The following is a 7,254-nucleotide window of genomic DNA, read 5'->3' as shown; positions in this document are numbered from 1 at the left end:
TAGCCTGACATTCAAGATGTTTTGGACTGAGAATGTGCAGCAAAGCCACACACAAGGTGTATACATACTCCTAGTATGACATGTTAAACCATCATCTCAGGTAATTCTACAGATATTGACCTAAGTGTTGGTGAGGTAGTAGCTGCGAGTCACCCCCAACACATCCTCTGAGCTGTACACATTGCACCCTGTTTGTTATACAAAATATCTCATGAATCACTGGATGGATTTTAGTAAAACTCTCAGCATTAGAGGCACTTGTACAACAATTTACTCAGAATCAGAATCGACCTTTATTGTCATTGCACAGAAGCACAACAAAATTACATTTCAGTACAGCCGTCCAAAGAAAATAACATGGGTAGACGGGGATGCCTGAGGCTGCAGCCTCGTGTGAAGCGCTGCCCTTTTCATTTAGATAAGGAAAAGGGAAAACGTGAGGAAAGGGGAGGTATTAAAACAATCATATCTCACACTGTGTCCTTGACGGGACCAGTGATGTCAATAATGCGTTACTCTAATCGCACCACTTTTTTCAGTAATGAATAATCTAACGCGTTGCTGTTTGAAATCCAGTAATCAGATTAAAATTACTTGTCCAAATTATTGTGCATTACTATTTTTGTCATTTTTTTCTAGTAATTGAATTTTATTTCCTCTATGCCTCTCGGGGAGTGACGTCTGGTCTATGCAACAATTCAGTCACATTATCAGCACCTATGATATCACACTGCGACAGAAACACAAACAATGGAGGGAGGTGAAAGATACACATTTTGTACCTGGAAGTACTAAGTGTTGGCAAAGTGCAATGTAATTTTTATGTTGAGGTGGCAGAAGCTTGTTGTCAGCAGTTGCTGAAGTAATTAATAAAGTAACTTGTAATCTGACTTAGTTGCTTTCAAAACCAAGTAATCAGTAAAGTACACAAGTTACTTTTTCAAGGAGTAATCAATACTCCGATTAAAGCTACTTTTTCAATGTAACTATACCATCACTGGACGGGACACAGTGTGAGGTTGCCCAAAAAAACCTCAGTATAAGAAAAAGCAACATACTGGTGACATAAAGACATATGCATGTGGAGTGGGTAGGGGTCCCAGAACAAGGCGCCCAAATGTGCGAAGCAGCCACTGGTGCCTTCGGCTAGGTTGCTGCAATGGGGGTGCAAAAGGAGGGAGGCCAGTCTCTCTTGTAAATGAGTCCCCGTGGCTCAATGAGGCTAGCCTGTATATATAAAGGTTGAATGAAAAATGTGTTCCTAACGTTGTTATTAATAAAACAGAGTTACCGGATCCAGACAAACAGTTACTGGAACACACCCTGTCAAAATAAGAGAGTTCCTGAATCCGGTTCCAGCAGGATCCAGCTCAAATTAAGCACTATGGGCTATGAAATATTCTAATTATCTGACACACTGAATTCAGTTTTTTTCATAATGGAAAAAAAAATGGTGTCTCAGAAAATGAGCCATGATCATCAGAATGACAAGAAATTAAGGTTTGAAATATTTCTCTCCATGAATGTATGCAGTACTGTATAAGAGTTTCATTTTTTGAAATGATTGACAAAAAATAGAACTTTTTCACAATATTTAAATTTTTTAGATGCACCTGTAATTTCACAGCTTTTCACCAGTCTCTTCATTTCATTTTGCAGTCAATGACAGGTTCCAGACCCCCCCCCCCCCCCCAATCCCATTTATCAGGTGGACAGGACTCGCTCTCATCCCTTCAGCACCCAGACATGCAACATTTTTCATGATCACTTAATTAGAGGGGCATGGGCTCATCTTTTTCATTTGAGGCAGAACAAAGGCTCTGGACAAAAATAGAAAGTTCATCCTGGGATAGTTACACAATACGAGAGGTTCCCTGCTTGGTTTCTGCAGAGGACAAAAACACAGAAAATACCGTGCAACAAACACAGACATTTCATAACAAGTCCCGGATAAACAAACCAAGGTGACAATTTAGAACTTGTCAAAACTCCACATTTTGTGTCATAAACAGTGACAAAGTGTGAATATATTTATAAAGTTTTGAGCTGTTAGTAATAAGTTCTTGTCTTTTTCTGTCAATAACTAACCTCAGATTGTCATTTCTTATAAATTAAACACTCAGTATTTTTTAAAAGGAATGCACTACCTTTAACGCCAGAGTTTTAAAGTAAAATCATCTAATGAGAGGGAGTCGCAAGTGTTTTGGTGAAACCTACGAATTAATGTTATGCACAATTATATGCTGTATCACCTGATGCCAGTTTCAATGTGTGTTGTAAATAACTCAGCTTCCAGCACTGCAAATTTTAGCTAAATATCTATAAAATTGATCGAGTTGTAACTATTTATGTGTTTGATAATCTTAACTGGTTGTGCTGGCCATCTTGAACTGAATTGTCCTCAAAAATTAGTCAGGTGTAAATGTGCATCCAGTGATTACATTATGAAAGTTTGATTAAAATCCATCCAGAGCTTCATACGATATTTTGCTAACAGACAAACAGTTGACTCAAACTGTTGATACATTTTCACACAAAGATCTTGCACAAAGCGTAGCACTTGTATGTGTTGTAAATGACTCTCGGCCACAAATACACCAAATGTTCACAGAAAGTATGTAAGACTGACTGAATTATAACAATGTTTGTGTTTCCTAAGGTCAGTTGGCTGTGACAGTCATGTTGACTTGGGTTGACTCCAAAAGTTCAATTCAATTCATCTTGTTTATATACCACCAAATCACAACAGAAGTCACCTTAGGGCACTGAACAGAAACATTCACATAAAGTCAGTTAAATAGGCTGTTCATCCAAGGAGCCAACAGTTTGCTTTGAGTTTCACTTCATCGCAGTCTCCCATCCTAAGCAAGCACAGAGGCAACCGTGGAAAGGAAAAACTCCCTCATGAGAAAGAAACCTCCAGCAGAACCAGGCTCAGGACAAGCGGCCATCTGCTTTGACCGGTTGGGTTTGAGAGGAACAGGAAGGAGGAACAGACACACAGTGATAGGTCCAGGGTGGAGGCCATCAGGTAGGAGGAAAGACAAAAAGACAGAAATCACATGTTAATAAAGAATAATTACAAATACAAACAAAGCCTTAAACCCAGTCTTAAAACTGGACAATGTGTCAGCCTTATGGACAGAAACTGGAAGTTGGTTCCACAAAAGAGGAGCCTGATAACTGAAAGATCTTCTTGTTCCAGCTTGGTTGGGAGAGGATGCTTTGAAAATACGCTGCTCTGAACAGAAAGCATTTAAACATTTTAGACAATTCACACTTGCTATAAACTGAGTTTTTTTTCCTTTCTGTTCCTTGAATTTGTTGTTAGTGATCGTATGTTGGACGTATGTTGGTTTTACGCTTTATTTTAGGTGTTTTTGAGTTATGTGAATCGCTGCCACGAGGTTCTGGATAAAAGTTAGGATAAAAAGTAAATCCTTTGTTGGTTATCTTCCAATGATTATTTTCTGAAAGTTTCATTAAAATCAACCAAATAGTTCATCAGATATTTTGTTAACAGACAAACAGAGTCAACTCCAAGTGTTTCTCCACTCCTGAAAGCTTAATAAAGTATATTTTGTGCTGAATCATAAACCATTCATGTTTGCATTTGAATGATGCTCTGTAGTAAAGTCATGTTCCCTTATGTTTACAGAGAATATGTGAGAATGCAACAAGGCTTAAATGAGACACAGGAAGTGTAAGAACTCGGTTAAGCGAGTGTGCAGGATCTGGGGCACATTCAGCTCACTCAGGCTGAGTGCTGGGAGTTCCTCTCCCTTCGCACTCTGCTCAGGCCTAATTACAGCTTGGGAGTGCCTCGGGGGCCAAGCTTCCAGAAATGGGGACCGCGGCAGTTCCACAACCAGACCACTCTAAAAAATGATTAAGCGACCCTGGCCTCAGATGAAAGGCGGCCTCTGGCCTCGTGGCTTTTTATATTGTCTCCATGTCTAATAATCAGAAAATTGTTGAAGTCCTGTACGGCTGCCAATCCGAGCAAAATCAAAGGGAACAGATTATCATATTAATCATAATAGCAACCTTGGCTTCCAATTTGTTTGACATGAGAGTCTGCTCCAAAAGCCCTCAGACAGGAGCAATTATATGAGAGACGGTCATGAGACTGTTGGGGGCAGGGGGAGAAAACTGTAAATGTACCAGACTTTGTCATGTGGTCTGCCACAGCCTTCATTCCTCTCTAACTCCAACACACCTCCATGCAGAGCAGTCACCAACACTAACAGACAAGACTTCCAGTCATCCCCAAGTTTAAAAGCAGGAAAAAAAAAAGAAGATGTATTTGAAGATTTAGGCCATGTATGTGCTCACCTGATTTGAAGTCTGAGATGTTTTGTTGACCTCCAGACAAACTTTTTTATTCTGAGCTCATTTAGGTGATTCTAGTCTCTACAGTAACATTGTTCTTCAACCTTCCAGGCTGTCAGAGCAGAAAGTGTAAAAGAAACAAAAAGAAGTAGTTTATCATCTTTTTTCCCATATGACACACCTAAATTCCCTAAACTGATAATGTGTATTTATCTTTTTTACTGAATGTATCACATATTTTGACAGATTCAGGTCTTAAGAAAACACTGGACATTTTTCCCAAGAGCTTAATGCTGTGAAGGACCAGTTTTTGTGTTAAAAAGTCAACTGCATTAGCATAAATGAGACTTCTTCTTCGTCTTTCAGCTTTTCCCTCATCAGGGGTTGCCACAGTGAGTCATCCTCCTCCATCTCACTGTCCTCTGCATCCTCTGTCCTCACTCCAACTTCCTCCATGTCCTCTCTAACTGCATCCATACATCTCCTCTTTGTCTTTTTCCTGGCAGCTGCATTTCTAACATCCTTCTACCAATATACCCACTGTCCCCCTTCTGGACATGTCCAAACCATCTCAGTCTGGCCTCTCTAACTTTATCTCCCAGTTGTTCAAACTGTGCTGTGATGATATCTAAACTTATCCATCCTTGTCACTCCTAAGGAGAACCTCAACATCTTAATTTATGCCACTTCAAGTTTTTTTCTCCTGTCTTTTTGTCAATGCCACTGTCTCCAGACCATACAACATATCTGGTCTCACCACTGTCTTGTACACTTTTCCTTTGACATTTGCTGACACCCGTTTGTTGCAAATCATTCCTGAAACTTTTCTCCATCCACTCCATCCTGCCTGGACTCTCCTTTTCACCTCTTTACCACATTCCCCATTTTCCTGGACAGTGGACCCCAAGTACTTGAAGTCCTGCACCTTTCTGACCTCTGCTCCTTGTAGCCTCACTGTTCCACCTCCTCCCTCTCATTCACACACATGTACTCTGTCTTACTAAGGCTGACTTTCATTCCTCTTCTTTCAAGTGCATACCTCCACCTCTCCAAGTTATCTTCCACTTGTTCCCTGTTCTCACCACAGATCACAATGTCATCAGCAAACACCATAGTCCATGGGGATTCCTGCCTGACCTCGTTAGTTGGTCCACCACCAGAGCAAGCAATAAGGGGCTCAGAGCCAATCCTTGATGCACTCCCACCTCCACCTTGAAGCTATCTGTCACTCCTATAGCACATCTGACCACTGTCCTGCTGTCCTCATTTGTGTCCTGTATCAGTCTAGCATACTTCTCTGCTACTCCAGATTTTCTTATGCACACCTCCTCCCTCAGCACCACGTCATATGCTTTTTCTAAATCCACAAAGACACAATAGAGTTCTTTCTGAACCTCTCTGTACTTCTCCATCAGCATTCTCAAAGCAGTGATGGTGTCTCTGGTGCTCTTTCTTGGCATGAACCCATACTGCTACTCACAGTCATCTATTTTCTAAGTTTAGCTTACACAACTCTCTTCCAGATCTTCACTATGTGACTCATCAATTTAATTCCCCTGTAGTTGCTACAACTCTGTACATCACCCTTCCTCTTAAAAATGTGCAGCAGAACACTTCTCCTCCATTCCTCAGGCATTTTCTCACCCTCAAACATGCCATTGAATATTTGAGTCAAAAACCTCACTGCCATCTCTCCAATACATTTCCCAACCTCCATTAACATGTTATTAGATCCTACTGCCTTTCCCTTCTTCATTCTTTTCAGAGCTTTCCAGACTTCACCCTCACTAATCTTTCCCACTTCCTGGTCCACAGATCCTTTTTTTTTTTTTTTTTCTGGTCCACAGATTCTATAACCTCTATTCGTCTTTCTCTTTCATTCTCTTCATTCTCTTCATTCATTAGTTCCTCAAAGTACTCCTTCCATCTTCCCATCACACTCTCCTCACTTGTTAGAACATTACCATTCCTATCCAAGCCTAAACTGCTGTGCATCCTTTCCAGCCTGATCCCTCTGTCTCACCAATCATAAAAGTCCTTCTCGCCCTCTTTAGTGTCCAGCCTCCCATACAACTCATTTACGCCTTCTGCTTTGACTTTACTACCTCCCTCTTTGCTCTACATTGTATCTCCTTATATTCCTGCCTCCTCTCTTCAGTCCTCTCACGGTCATATTAGTCCTCTCTAAATGAGACTAACCAGTATGAATAAAGGTTGAATGAATAAAATGCACAACTAAAACCAGTCAATGTTTCGGTTTTTGTCTAAATCCTTAGCAAAATTTGTATTTTAAAGCCTTTAATATACAATTGAGCAACTTTAACAGAAGAAACCTGGTAAAGAAACTAAATAATGAAGATAGATTTGAGTCCAACAGTTAATGCTAAAGTTTTAAACACAGATCTTGTACATTAAGTACCGGTAGCACTTAAAATATGTGTTCGGAATGATTCTCAACTACTTCCACTCCAAATTTTTCCACATGTTTAAAATTGACAGATGTAAAGACATTTCTTATAGCTCTAAGGCCTTAGCTTCTTGGAAGTGAGTCATAATATTAAAATTAAAAACAATCTATGGTTTTGCAAGATTTAAGTTCAAATTAAGAGCATGCAACTCTTCCAGACGCAGCCATTAAGTAGCTGGTTTATATTTAGCAAAAGGCCACTTTACAATATTTTACAGTGAGCTTCAGTCTGGGTCCAGGAGCCAAAGCAGCCCTCTCACAAGGCTTTTGATTTGCCCAAATCATCTTAAAGCAGTGGAAAATTGCCCCGGATTAAGACTGAACAAGCTGTTGCTGTTGGCCCGCGCAGCCTTTGACAGGAGGTTATGTTAAACACACGTACAGTAATATCCTGTGTGTGTGTGTGTGTGTGTGTGTGTGTGTGTGTGTGTGTGTGTGTGTGTGTGTGTGTGTGT

This window comes from Nematolebias whitei, chromosome 9, assembly GCF_014905685.2.
Source record: "Nematolebias whitei isolate Nwh7 chromosome 9, NemWhi1, whole genome shotgun sequence".
In the NCBI taxonomy this organism is placed as follows: Eukaryota; Metazoa; Chordata; class Actinopteri; order Cyprinodontiformes; family Rivulidae; genus Nematolebias; species Nematolebias whitei.
This window is presented reverse-complemented; position numbering follows the sequence as displayed.